The 14959-nt window shown below is 40.9% G+C and overlaps 1 protein-coding gene across 3 annotated transcripts in view; it reads right to left on the minus strand.

Annotated features, from left to right (window-relative positions):
• dlgap3 (discs, large homolog-associated protein 3) overlaps positions 1–14959 on the minus strand; it is a 153361-nt gene that overhangs the window by 110487 nt on the left and 27915 nt on the right. For 2 of the 3 annotated variants that reach the window (XM_082521474.1, XM_082521472.1), the window contains exons 2-3: positions 8828–9013; positions 8648–8744 (exon numbers count right to left, since the gene is read on the minus strand). The exons of the other annotated variant lie outside the window; for it this stretch is intronic. The gene's annotated coding sequence lies outside the window, so the exon portion shown is untranslated. The remainder of the gene's footprint in view (positions 1–8647; positions 8745–8827; positions 9014–14959) is intronic. 3 annotated transcript variants of the gene reach the window in all.

Consider the following 14959-nt stretch of genomic DNA (forward strand, 5'->3'; position numbering starts at 1 on the left):
AGTGAGCACAGCAGCCTGTTAGACTGTTGATAAAGGAGGAACCTTCCTTTAGAACACAAGAGCAACAAAACATCAAGACTCTCCCTCTCGCTTCTTCCTCTCTCTCAACATCTTTCCATCTCCCTCTGGCCCAGTAGCTGCCACTAACTGAGAATGCCAATGGAAAAATTGAAAGAGCAAAAAGATGAAGAGAGATGGAGAATAGAAATGCAACAGCACACAAAATTCACAGTTTGGTAGATTTTTGCTGGAGATATTAAAGTTCTGATTTCGAAAAAAGACCCCTCTAGGCTTAATTCTTACTGTTAACAGTGCTTAAATGGGGGCACAGTAAGAACATATTAAACTGCTCAGTAGTTTAACAGCCTGCTCACTACACTAAGGTTGCCCTTCGTTCTTCTTGTCACAGCTATTTTATTTGATTGAATTTGATCAGACTTATTTCATTCTCAAGAATAAGATTCTGAGGTTAAATTTACTGTGCAAAAAATCAAATTGTCACTGAGATGATGGTTCAGCTAATTAAGTAATTAAATAATCACTCTGTGGCACCTATCCTTGGGCAAGATACCTTAAATCCAGGATGCATCCACTGGAGTGTTAGTGTGTGAATGTTATAGGTTAAAAGTGCTTAGCCATTGACTTGTATGGATGACTGCATCAATGGGTGAATGAGGCTTTGAGTGCTCAAACTGAATAGAAACGCGCCACAAAAGTACTAGTCGTCCATTGGCCATTTATTAGACAGTGGGACAGTAACTTTTACTGCACTGAAAGCGCATTCACAATTAAATTCAAATTAAAATCTTTATTTTACCACTTTGTGTACTAATTATCAATACTGACAATTTTCTACAGCATTGACTTGCAACAGTGTTGCATTTCACTGTTAAATATTTTTTAATAATAATATTATGAATACATTTTTTAAATCATTATTTTATCGTCGTCTCTGATTGGAGTAGGTGACGCTCATAGGGATCGTTTTGTGCAGAAGGAGAGTCAAAGTGACATTATGTGAGCATACACAGAGCCTGAAGCAGAAAACCCAGCTTAATAGAAAAAGACACCGTTGTGAAACTCATATCCTTCATAATAAACCCCTCTGCTGGTCTTCATGTTCGTAGAAACAAATATACTCTTCTGCTGTTTTGTTTACACAGACATAACTGTTTTTATTATTTTTTGTATCACCATGTTGATTCATGTCTCTACATGAGATGATGTTATTCCAAAGACTCAAAGGATGGTAAGTCATTTCACAGTCCTACATGGACGAGTTCATTTTTACTGTTGAGCTTTTCATTTGCTGTTTGGTTACATTTAGGCAATTAAACCGCTTGATATAAATCTGAATGTTTTTTGGAAGCTCTCATGAACACAGAAAATTCTTTGTATGAAAAGAACATTAATTTTTAATTCATGCTGACTGTGATGTTAAAATGTGACAATCTGTGCTTGCAAGCACTGTGGTGAGTGCCTGTCTGAACCATGAACAGAAGCAAAGCCCTGAAGTCATGAGGAAAAGTCTCATACCTAACTAAATAGATAGGAAAGAGAGAGGAGAACGCCACAGAGAATGAGAATCACAGGTAGTATGCAGAGAACATACAAGAAACTCCAGTGGGATAGGAGAATAAATGGGGAACGAAACAATTAAACACCAATCCTCCAGCATTCAACGCAGATGAATGGCAGGAAAAATGGAAAGGGAATTATGAAAGGCACGTGGCAAGGTGTGCGCATGCTTGTGAGTGCGTGTGCAGGAGAGAGTGGGATCTGGCAAGCGTTCTTTTTGGCTTTCATTGGGGAGTTAACATATCCAGCCATTTAACTCCTGCCAGACACTGGTCCCTTCACCACACACACAGACACACACAGACATACACACATCTCCATCTGCTTGACTTGCCCCATTTCAATTACCCTGCACGTCTTGCATCCTCAGAGAAACGAGGCCTGTTCAACGGACGCTTTAAAGGAGAGGCAGATGGACAAACATAATATCCCGATAAAGACTTTAGGAGGGGACGACAGGTGCTGGAATTATATACGTGGAGCTAAGAAATGACACTTTGAAAATACTGTTTATTTGTTGGGTAGAAATTTCACGTAATGAGCCTAAAATGTCTTATAATAAAATATACAATACAAACTTTTCCCATATGGCAGAGAATAAAGGTCCTGTAGCAACAGAAGGCATTCTGTTTATCACCACAGAAAAGGTGGCACTAGGAATTTGGAAACATGGTTACTGAACCATTACAATTGCTGAACTGAGTGCTAACTCACCATCCAGCTGGAAAAATGCCCTCCCAAGGAAAAATTCCTTTATCATAACAGTAGCCAATAGTATTGTCTATTTTGGACTCACTTTGCTCGTAGGGTAAAGTCAGCTGTTGGTCAAGAAGTGAAATCTGCGTTATGTTCATCACAGCTGAACTCAACACAACACGTTTAAATTGACTTACATCACTCCTAAATCCTATCTTCAACTAAAATTAACTGTAAGGTTGCTCCAAATGATGGACTTTCATATGACTATGTTTAAACTGCTCGACCAGACATTTTCTGGTTTACTCTCGTGCGTTTTGTTTCATAAACTTTGCAGATTTAGATTTTATTTAGATGATTTTTTTTGCATGTTTTTATGAAGACCAATAATAAGTATTTCTTAGTTTCAAATACTTTTATTAGCAAATAAGTGCCATTTAATTTTAGCCATGCAGCCACTGTCAAAATCTTTGGCCACAATCCCAGTAGGGATTCAGCATTTTGCCTGTGCATATTTCAGCAGGAGCAGGCTTGAACCATCTTTTACCATCATGGTGTGTCACTGAACGACAAGTAAAATATTCCATCATAAGATAGTTAAACCGAACTTTGAAACAGTGATGTCATAGGTACTGTACTGAAGAAGGTCAAGCAGCATTTTGCCACTGTTTTTAACAAGCTCATCCATCCATTTTCTGCCATGTATCTGGGTCTGGTTTGTAGGGCAGGAGTCTAAACAGAGACACATATACTGTGCAGAGAAGTCCAGACCTTTCCTTCCTGGGTCACCTCTTCCAGCTCTAAGGGGATCCCAAACCAGCAGAGAAATGCAATCTCTCCAGCATGACCTGGGTATGTCCCAGGGCCTCCTCCTGGTAGGACATGCCCAAAACACCTTACCTAAGAGCTGATCACGGGGCATCCCAGTCAGATGCCCAAACCCCCTCAACTGGCATTTTTCGATAAGGATGAGTAGTGGCTCTATTCTCAATACATCCAAAATTACAAAGGATGTCACTGTATCTCAAACACCCTTCGAGGAAGCTCAATTTCACTGCTTGCAATCGTGATCTCTTTGTTCTGGTCACTACACAGAGCTTGTGGCCATAGATACGGGTAGGGATGTACATTGACCAGTAAATCAAATGCTTCACTTTCAGGCTCCGCTTTCTCGTCACCCCAACAGAAGAAAGTACAGAAACTACATCAATGCTGATGCTGCATTTTCCATCTGTCAGTCTCCTGCTCTACGTTAACCCGCACTTATGATGAAGACCTCCATACTTATGGGGACCTTGTTAATCCAAACCAGATGTCTGAGTGATGTTAGCTGTATCATGCAGTCTCTGGTAAACTAGCTAAACTGGCTAATCTTTAAATGTGGCCTTTGCTATCTTGAACAGCAGGAGGATGGGAGCAGGAGGCATAGGTAGGATGTTCTAGATTTGATTCACTTTCATCATTAATATTCTGTTTGTTTGGATGGGGTGAGCCTGTCGGAGGTAAGAATACATGAAAAATAATAATAATCAAAACATGTTCTCTTAGCAGAAGCCTACTTAAAAGTATTGTGTCATTTCAAACAATAGTTCCATCAAAACAGCTATGCTTACCCATTATATCAAGACTGTGTTTTCATTATGTGTCACTCTCTATGACGGCAGGTTTCGGTTGAGCCAGTTTGTCACCTGAGACTTACTGCATTTTTGAGTCTGTGTGTCTCTCTCTGTGCTACAGCGCTTCCACAGCGATGTTATGTATATACTTTTAGAAAGAATGATAAAATGCTGCCGTCTCTATGAGATTAGGACACCGGTAACAGATGCAGGATGTCCTGTCAATCCAATACAAATGCTGTCACTCATGAATGGTGATGGATGACAGGAAAACATAAAAGTTGGGAGATGTAAACAAGAAAGCCTGATTTACAGGTAATCTGCGAGTGAAATCCAGTGTTACAGTCTGCCTGAAGCACCTGAAATTGCACCAGCAGTTTATTCCCGTCTAACAAGTAAAAAGATCCGAGTTGAGTGCTGTGAGCTAGCTCTCTTTAATAGTTATCTCAGCCCTCAGGTGAGTCATGGTCACTACAGTGCATTAAGCAGGCTGCTGAGCGCAGCATAAATTCAAATACTCAACACTCTATGTGGCCAGCAGCGTAAACCCTCATAAATCCTTTTCGGTCATTAAGTTATTCCTTGGAGTAAACGGGCTAAAGCAGCACAGCTTCTTAGTTGTTCCTGTGTGGCGCTCGGGTGTGTTGATTAACGTGCAGCGGTTTCCATTCTGCTGACTCCTTTAGGGACCAGATACTCTCCCCACCTCGTTTAAATAGGAGGACAGCAGATAAAGGGCTTCACTTGGTCAAACAGTGCCGAAGAGCGTGAGATGGGCTAATGAGAGCTGCGCGGCCCAGGCCTCCAGAGCGGACGGTGTGTGCAAAAGGAGGAAAGTCTCTGTATTTCTGCCAGATTGAAGCTGAGGGTGTTAAATTAATAGGGGAGTAGCATTCAGCTTGAAAACCAATAACACTCATGTTCATGTTTTAAAAAAGACAAAACAAAGAAAAACAAGAACACAAAAACAGAAGAACAAAGCTACACTGCATGTTAGCAGAACATGGAGCTAAACGAGTTACAGGCGCACACCCACGCCCAGAACAAATTGGCATGATGTAATGCACAAAAAAAGAAAAAAGGGAAAAAAACACAACCCAAACACGGTTTACTTGCTAAAATCTAACATCATTTCAGCCTCCCCTGCCTCCTGCTCCTGTCTCTGCTCAGCTGCTGTAAGTAGGGCACATCAATTTTTCACACTGCCTCTTTCTCTCACTCAGGCTACGGCTGTGACCACAGCACCTGCCTGGGCCACATGTGTGTGTTTAGCCTTTGCTATATGTTCTGTCAAACTGTATCCCACCCACACCTTCAAAAACATTGCAACATCTTTATCCCCACCCCACCCCACCCCCCTCTGTTCCACCCTGGTCCCATCAGTACACTTCCCCATCCATCTTCCTCCCGTTCTGTGCGGTTTCTGCTTCCTCAGCTGTAAATCTCCTGCGTGTCATCCATCCTCTGATCTATGCAGTATGTAATAATCACGAGCCGCGCAGGTGTTGTTTAGTAATAATAATAATGATATGCAGATTGCATGGACTTGTGGATGCTGCACCACGTAAGAATTCAGCCCTCTACGATTTGTATACATTGCACTTTCACAGATACTGTACACTCAGAATGGATAACCCAACCCCGACATCAAAAATCCATGGTGCAAGTTTATGGCCCCAGGTCTCAGAGCTTTGAAAATATTCCTTTTGAATTATACATTTGGTTTTCTGTATTAATATGCATTGCACTGTGCGCATACTAGAGATGGAGCAACAATCAAATATATCAAGTATATCAAGTGGAAAACAAACTCATGCATTTTGGAAGACACATTTGGGGAAATGCATTAAAATAACCCACAACAACATTCTTGAAATAGAACTTTGTCGGCGAAGCTCATTAAATCACTGCCATGCAAAACGTAGAGGTAAGAAGGTGAGAGATTATTGGCGTTGTTAACCTTGAGAGAAATCAAAATAAACTGCAGAAGCACGCAAAAACACAAAGTCATGGTTTCATCACTGTAACCTTTGACCTTACCACTACTTTTCAAACATCCATTTAATCCTAACCTTAAACCCTTTAAGTCATTACATCAACATTCACAGTTTTTCTCAGCTGCTTTGCTCTGGTCTAAAATGACAGTTTTGTAACAATTTTCAAATATTTTAACACACCTATAGAAAAAAATGACTAAGGCATGATGTATGGAGTTTAAACAACTCTGTGATCAAATAGGTTCGATTACTCTCTGCTGACTAACTACTTGAAAGTCTCTCAACACATTTGGCAAAAATGTTAAATGTAAGGACTGAAACGTTCCAGTTTAATTTAAACAATATTTTTGGAGCAAGTGAGACTGAATACAGGAGTTACATGTAATTTTACTCTTCAAAATATATTGCGGTGCAAAAATCTTCAGCCACCCGTCATTTAACTGTATTTTGCTTCCAAGGAGCCATACTTTGCAGTTGTTGTGATCTGCATCCTTGAGAATTCAAATGGATAAATGATTAACTTCTAAAGCACCAAAAGCTCATGTCTTTTCCCTCTGTGTAGTGTTGAACCACAGTGAAGGGTGGAAGACTGTGACAAAGACTCCTGGGATGTATAACTAGCACATGCAGGGGCATAGAGACCTGGAATTTCATAACGTAGAGCAAAGCATCAGTTTGTAAGTCTTCACCTCTATGTCTGGAAATATCTGAGCTACCATATGATCCCCTAGCTAATGCTATGTAAGCTAGCTGAATGATGCTAATTTTTCACCGCCACAGTTCACAAGCTGTGAACCCTGATCATTTATCAGCATGTGTTACCCGATTATTCATTTAGAGGCTGCAAGGCGATCTGCACAATCTGCACAAGCTTTATTTGCACACACACACACGCACACACACATTTCCAAATATATTGGCAATTTCTGTACTTGTGGACCATATAATCAAACATGACCTGATGTTGGCAGAGTGTGGTCTCCAGATACAGTCAAAGACAAAGCCATTTCATCATTATCAATCATCCACACAGGTAAAACGGGTATGTACGTAATCATTCAGCTGTAACTCTTTATTGTCTTTGTGTTATTTTTGTTTAGGGATACGCAACAACGGTGGTGGCAGAAGAGAATTCTTTAGGCTCCAGCAGTAACAAGATATCTGCAACACGATCATCACAAACAGTACTATAAAATTAAGATTGATTTACTGCGGTTTGGAGTGAGTGCTGAAAAGTCACAAGGTGATAATGCAGCGAGCCTACAAAGCACCATTTGAAAGGAAATGTGACAGAGTGAAGGAAGATCTTGTTTTTGTACGCTTATCACTAGACATATTATCAACTATATATTGGTAGTGCAATATATTTTCCTTTTACTACAGTCTATATATTTGCAGTAGTTGTAGAACAGCCCAAACGTTATATTGTATATCTTATGTGCTTTTTGTTGATGCACTTCCTACCGACACTATTTCATATTTATATTCCTCTTGAGGACTCTGAGGAAGAACCACCTGTCCTCAGACATCCTGGTGAACTTCTATCGCTGCACCATCGAGAGCATCCTGACCAACTGTATAACAGTCTGGTACGGGAACTGCTCTGCCTCGGACCGGAAGGCGTTGCAGAGGGTCGTGAAAACTGCCCAGCGCATCGCCGGAGCACCACTTCCTGCCATAAAAGACATCTACAGGAAGCGGTGTCTGAAAAGGGCTGGGAAAATCATCAGAGACCCCAGTCACCCATCACATGGACTCTTCACCCTCCTGCCCTCTGGGAGGCGCTACAGGAGCCTCCGGACTAAGACCACCAGGTACCGGAACAGCTTCTTCCCCACAGCTGTCAGACTCATGAACTCTGCCTCCTGACATCTGACCCACGTTAACACATGGACTGGACATACACACACACACACAATGGACAACTGTACCCTCAAACACAATAATAACATGGAGTGAACCACCACTCACAACCACTAGCACTTTATATAGCCTCTGTAGGAATTATCCACACCCTCACTTACCTTAACTGCACTACTGTATAGCTCTGTGTAAATAATCATTCTGTACATTCAATAATCTTTAATCCTACAACTGTTTACAACTTGCATAGTTCCCATTTCTGTATAGCTGTATATCTCAGATTCCTGTAAAGTTATTTATTTCATATTCTGTATAGTTTTTCATATTTATATCCTGTTCATATCCTGTACATAGCTTGTACTCACTACAGCCTGTACATACTTATAGTTATAGAATATTCACAACATACTTCATACCGTGTACATTATAACATACCATAATAGACCCATTTCTGTAATATACTCACATATCTATATTATTGCTAATATATATTGTAATATATCTATATCACTAAGCACTTCTGGATGGATGCAAACTGCATTTCGTTGCCCTGTACCTGTGCATGTGCGATGACAATAAAGTTGAATTCTATTCTATTCTATTCTATTCTATTTATATATGTCAAACTGGCACAAGTCAGAAGATTTGACCATAATATGCTAGGGTAGCATGGTGGACATCTAAACCCTGGACAACCTTTACAAAAATCTTATCCCTGTGACTGACACAGGTTTTCTGAGTTTTATCATTGTCTGGGAAATGTCAGCTTCCACTATAGTATTGTCATCGCTAAATGGTTTGGGGCTACTCCAAGAATGCTGATGGAGTTTCATTCACTGTATGCCTCATTCTTGAATCCTATTGAGAAGCTGTATCGGGGTGGAAAGTGTCACAAACCTCAAAATCTTTGTGGCCTTTGTGGCCTGCTCCTTATGATGACACAACAGCAGAAGAATGCAGGGGACAGTCACAGCCTACAGGGCAGCTCTTACAACTGTGTATCAGAGACATGCAGATATTCACTCCCCAGCCACTTCATTAGGTACAACAGGTTCAACTGCTCATTAATATTTTTACATTAATAATTTATTCAGGAATGCAAAAATGGTCAAGAAGAATTCCTTATGTTCAAACCGATCATCAGAATGAGGAAGAAAGGCGTTTTAAGTGAGTTTGAACATGGCTTGGTTGCTGGTCCCAGAAGTGTTTCAGAAACTGTTGATCTTCTGGGATTTTCCCACACAGCCACCTCTAGGGTTACAACTGTACAGAAAGACAGAAAATATCCAGTGAGCAGCTGTGCATTGTTGATGTCAGAGAGTAGAGTACAATAGCCAGCTGATAGGAAGGCAAAAGTAACTCAAATAACCACCTTTTCACATGTAATTATGCAGAAGAGTATGCCAAAGACTTGATATTTCAATTATCTCCACAGCATGCCCATCTTCTCTTCACAATTGGCAACAAACCACAAATTGGTACCAGAATATTCTTCACACGTGAAAAGCATTAAACAGATGTGTAATGAGCCACTCACACTGAAGAGAAAAGCAAGCTGGAACAATTTTTGGTGGCCAAATCTTTGAAAATTCATTCAGATATTCTGGACAGACTCTTTAGTTGTTCAAGATGTTGCTGAGCATCTGATTTCTATATCAATATCAAAGAAAGAAAGAAAGAAAGAAAGAAAGAAAGAAAGAAAGAAAGAAAGAAAATAGATCACTTCTCTAATTTCATTACTTTGAAAAAGGTTTTTAATGTACCTTCCCGTGTTGCTTGTGAGAAATGTCAGGTCAAATTGTGTTGTGATTAAAGTTCACGGCAGTGATACAACTTTCTTTTTTTTTTTTTAGTAGAAATACGGGCGAGGTGTGACAGACCTGAACCTTTACTGAACTCTTCCACTGTGAAAATGCTAAATAATTCATCGCAAAAGGGCAGTTTTGAAAAGTCTTAACCACTTGAGCTAACCTACCCAATATTGAATGGGGGTGGGGGTCAGGTGCTAGCCCACACTGAACAATAAACTTTCATTTTATGCTACATTAAAGCTAATGTATCATTAATAACAAAGAGGCTCAACCGGGTTCTCTTTCATAAATATTTGGATCTGGGCAGAGGATTTAGAGGACGATCAAGAGAGGGGTCCCTGCAGGTAGTGATGCTCTTGTGTATAAAAAAAATGGTACAAATGTCCCTAAACCACATTGATTACTTAGGATATGAATGAGTGCTGATGAGAAACATGGTAATGCAACAAAATGCAGTAAAACATGCGCATATACTATATGTTTGCAATGTGGTGTCACCCCGCCAGTAATAATCTGCAAAAATGACAGCTATAAATTTGCTGTTGCTGGTTAAATAAAGACGTCTGGAGATGGTTATGTGTTTCTTTGGAGAGAAAATCCATTTGTAAACTAAGCTGTGGGCTGAGGACAGGACCCAGTACACAGAGACAGACGGAGAAGAGGAGGAAGGGATAACACTTGGCGGTGGAGGTGCAAACAGAGAGAAGGGGTAGGAAATAAGAAATTTAAAAAAAAAAAGATGTGGAGAAAGACAAACACGGAGACTGAAAGGAGACGATCGAGTCATCAGGCAGATGGAGGGTGTAAACACACGAGACAGGGAAAGGGGTTGGAGAAAAAGGTGGCCAAAGATGAAACCGGCACCAAATCGTGCAGGAAGGAACCGGGAAGAAAAGCCTTGCTATGGGCTTCGAGATACTGCAAGAAGCAATAAAACAAGCGGGCATGACAAGAGAGCCATGGGGAGCAAAGGGTGGGGGAAAGAGTGAAGGAAATGAAAGACAAAAATAAATAAATAAATAAATAAATAAATAAAGAGAGGGCAGAATTATAAAGATCCTGGTTTTAAGAAACTACAAAGAGAAGAAAGAGCACAAAATGGGAGAAACCAGGAGAAATAAGTATGGAATAGGAGAGAATGTGAAAATGACAGACGTGAAAGGGCAGCGAGCGCAAGAAATCGATTCTCTTTGAGGGTTGCAGGAACGGGCCAGAGAAATGCAAATGCTACAATATAAACACTCAGTAGGATGCGACCCCAACACGATTTGTCATGGATGGGCAATGAAAAATCCTTTCACTGCTTCTCTACGTATTTCCAATACGAACAAAGTTGCTGTTGAGTCACCGCATGCACAGGCAGCAGATCCTGCTTCTCATCCAGAACATTTCCAGTGCCTTTTATATTGAGACATTTTTACCATTATTGCCTACAAAGCCAGTTTTACGTCAGAAAGGTTCATCCATCTAAAAGGTGTGGTTGTGGTTTTTTTTTTTTGTTGTTGTTCTGGTTCATGTCATGTTGTACAAGTGCAGAGACAGATAAGGGTAGGCTTGAGTCATCTGACTGCATCTAACAGATGGCAGAACTACTCTGAAAAGACTGCTTTAACAGAGGAGCTGAATCACACAGGGGATAGCACTTCGCTCTTTATGCTGATGTAAGGTTCACCTTAAAAGGATGAAATTGTCATTTTACCCCTAAAAAATGCACTCAGTATCCCATCATGACAAAAATTCATTTTCATTCACATTTAGTCCCGGCATCACTCTTGAATTATGTTCAAAACTTGTCTATCTTTGGCAATCTGAACTGAAAGACATGAAAGACAAGAAACCTGCCTGTACAAATATTTCACAAGTCTAAGATAGCTTTTAAGTCTTTACTAGGAGACCACTAGGTGGCCGTTACATGCACATCTACGGTTGTGATGGCCACAGATAAGATCAAGGGTGTAAACCATTTCTATAAAGTTGAGTATCTCCAGGCATACAGAGGTTTCTATTAATGTGAAATGTAAACAGTTCAAAACCACAATAAAGCTGGCTGAGTGGCTAAACTGAAGCTTGAACAAAGGTGACCAAGAACATGGACAGTCATTCTAAAAGAGCTTCAGGTTCTGGTCACCTGGCTGACCATCCCATCAGCATTTCATTGATCGTCCTGCATTCTAAAGCACGGAAAAGACTCTTGATTAAAAAGCAGAGCATGCATAGGGTTCGCCTAATGGCATTTAAAAGTCATCAGCAGAAAGAAACAGATGCTCTTGTTAATTAAACAAATCTATAACTCTCTGGGAAGAACTCCAAGCACCATTTCTAGGGAACACCAAGCACTGCTCATCACCTGACTAATACTATCCCTGTGGTGAAGTTTGGTGGTGGAGGCATTGTGTTATGGGGGTGCTTCTCAGCAGCAGAGACGGGGATCAGATAAATGCAGCCAAATACCTTGAAGATATCAGCTGACTTTTCACCTATTAAGCATACAGCCTCTACAATGCATGAGGTGAGTCCTTGAGTGACTCAGCCAAAGGTTGCGCTTAATCCTCATACATCATCTGTGGAGAGACCTGAAGCTGGCGGTTTCCATGCAGTGGAGCTTAAAAGGATGTGCCAGAAAGAATGGGATAAAGTGCCCTAATCTTGGTTTTAAAAAACCTGTAGAGACTTATCCAAAGAAGACTCAAAGCTGTAATAACTGCCAAAGAACTGAAATCATTAAGTACTGAAATAAGCAATAACCACCAATCTGTTAAACTGACAATATTCTGTCATTCAGACATAAACTGCTTTTACATTACTTTTTTCATATATACTTTAAATTACTAAGCAAAATTGTTCACTTTTAATCAAGATGTATTACCCTACGTGCCACTGGTTGATATGCTGGATATTACAGCACATCAGCTAAGTGATACCGGACCGGAGAAACAAGATAAAATAACGCCATTGATACGCTTTGCTCTGAGAGAAAGTGACTGCACTGTTTTCAGTCTAAAAAGACAAATGCAGACTTCCAGTTAACAGGATGGTGAACAGCAGCGGTAGGGGTTTTCTAGCTGAAACGTAGGAAACAGCTTGTCTCCATGCAAACCAATTCACATCTGGGAATTTGCCAGATCAGGAGAGGCACACCGGTTTTCAAAAACAAATCTAAGTCGATAAATTTTATGCATAGGAAAAGCTGCATATGCACGGTTTATGAACAACAATGTTCTTATGCAAGGATGATAAATGAGCTTGTGTTCACAAAAGAAAAAAAAAAGATACACATTGTGCCCTGGATATGTTGTGCTCTTTTGTTCTTAATGGGCTTTGACAGGACTGGAGAGGATTGCCAGCAATAATACTTCCAAGTTCTGAAGATTTAATTTCATTGATAATATCACCTTGGTGGCCTGAGCCTAAGCCTGTGCCTGCTGTGAATTAAACCTCAGCTGCCTCTCTCTCCCTCTTTCTTCTGTCTTCTCTCATCGAGGTGTTGCCCACATGTATAAGTTTACTTTTGATTTTGGAGTCTGTGGCCTGGGCTTTTGGGGGGAAAAAAATAGCCCATAGCGTTGTGTTCTTTCTCTCCATCAAAGATGCCTGCGCGATCAAACCCATACACCTGCCTTGCCATTGCCATCCTCATTATTAAATTCCCACAACTAGCGAAGAAGAATGGACACCTTCCCCGCATTTAGCTCGCGCAATTACTGACGCACTTGGACACATAATAGCTGGTTTTCATTCATGCAGCTGGGTTGTCTTCCTTAAATCTGCCTGTTCTTTCTTGCCATTATTTTTATTATTATTTTCAGACTTGCTGCCTCAAAGCCTCTCTAATTGCATTGGGGATCGGCCTTTAAAGGGTTGCTATGGTGACCGGTAGAGCCCTCACCGCCACATGCCTCGCTCGCTTTCCTGACTTTCGCTAAAGCTCGATCGTTCACCATCTCCTCACTCTCCTCCTCTTTCATGTGCCACTGTACTTCCTACCTCATCTATACTTTTCCACTTCACAATGTCCCCCCTCCCCTAATGATTTCCCACTTTTCCATGTGGCCTGATGAAAGCAGGGGAGGCCTCCCAGAGGATGAGTGATCTGCAGATGTGGGAGGAGAACGCCTTGCCAGTAAACACTTTACATCTATCAATGCGTGCGCATGCACACACACACACCTGCATGTGACACCGACGCACACACACAGATGCACGCATACACACACACACACACACACACACCCTGCTTTGAAAGTAATTCTGCTGTGTTGGCCAGTGGTGCCACAGCATGGATTGAAAGGCAGCCCAGGCAGTGTTTTCTGTGTGTGTGCATCATCGCAGCTGGCCGGCAGTAAATGCGTTGCCCGCTGACAGCCTTCACAATGAGAGGGCAACGTTGTCAGTCATAGAGAAATTACCTGCCAGAAAACTTTCCCACACTTCAACTTTAATCAGTAAGGTGAGGGTGATTACAGTGTGCTCAGGAACTGAGCAGTAAATAATAGCCAGATAATCAAGTACCCCCTTCTAGTGGTATATCCAACAATGCAGTTTCTTTTTCTTTTCTTTTTTAAGTAGCAGCCGTTGTTGTGGTGTTTTGGCACTTGTCAATCAAACAGTGGCATTGGTACTGTCATGTCTTTTAGTCAAGCGGCAACCCATGGGGCCAAAAAATGAAGCCAATTGCCAAACCTGCTGTTCCTCAAACGGCCACTTCAGCTTGTCTCAAAAAAGGGAGTAAGACCCTGTGATCCCCATGTTGAAATGCTCAAACCATAGCAAATTTCTATTATGATAACAAGTGTTTTTGTTCTCATCTGTTTAGATTAAAGCTTAAATTGATCATTTTCTGGACTTATGGGTAGATCTCAACACAGGTAACAGTAGCTACTAAAGCTGCCTCCACACAGGGAGCGCTTCACTCATGTATGATACTTTGAAGCTGACGGTTGGTCGCTTTCAGACATTCCAGCGCCGGTTGCCTAGGTAACCCTCTAATGTGTTTGCTACCCTGTCGTATGTCTGTTATAAACAATAATTAACATAATTAATAGATCATGAAGCACTTCTGAAAATATGTGTAAAGTTTCTTAAAAGCCATTCCATTTTAACTATTACTGAGCAAGTCCAGAAATATCCATGTGGTACTTTACAATAATAAGTGCATGGAGTTTAAACCATATCAGCCACAAAACAGGTGCTATTCATTCACAGAGTATAGTTAGTAAACCTGCATTGGTACAGACCTTGAAACAGCACTTGATGTGGCACACCTTATGGTACCGTCTAGCCTCAAAAGAAAATTTTGGTTCAAAAACTGCAGTTCAGCTACAGTGCCGTAAAAAGGTCTTTTCCCGCATTCCTTGCCCCCTTTTCTTACAATTTTTTGCATGTTTGTCACACTTAAATG

The sequence above is a fragment of the Aulonocara stuartgranti genome (genome assembly GCF_965226115.1).
Source record: "Aulonocara stuartgranti genome assembly, chromosome: 22".
Taxonomy (NCBI): Eukaryota; Metazoa; Chordata; class Actinopteri; order Cichliformes; family Cichlidae; genus Aulonocara; species Aulonocara stuartgranti.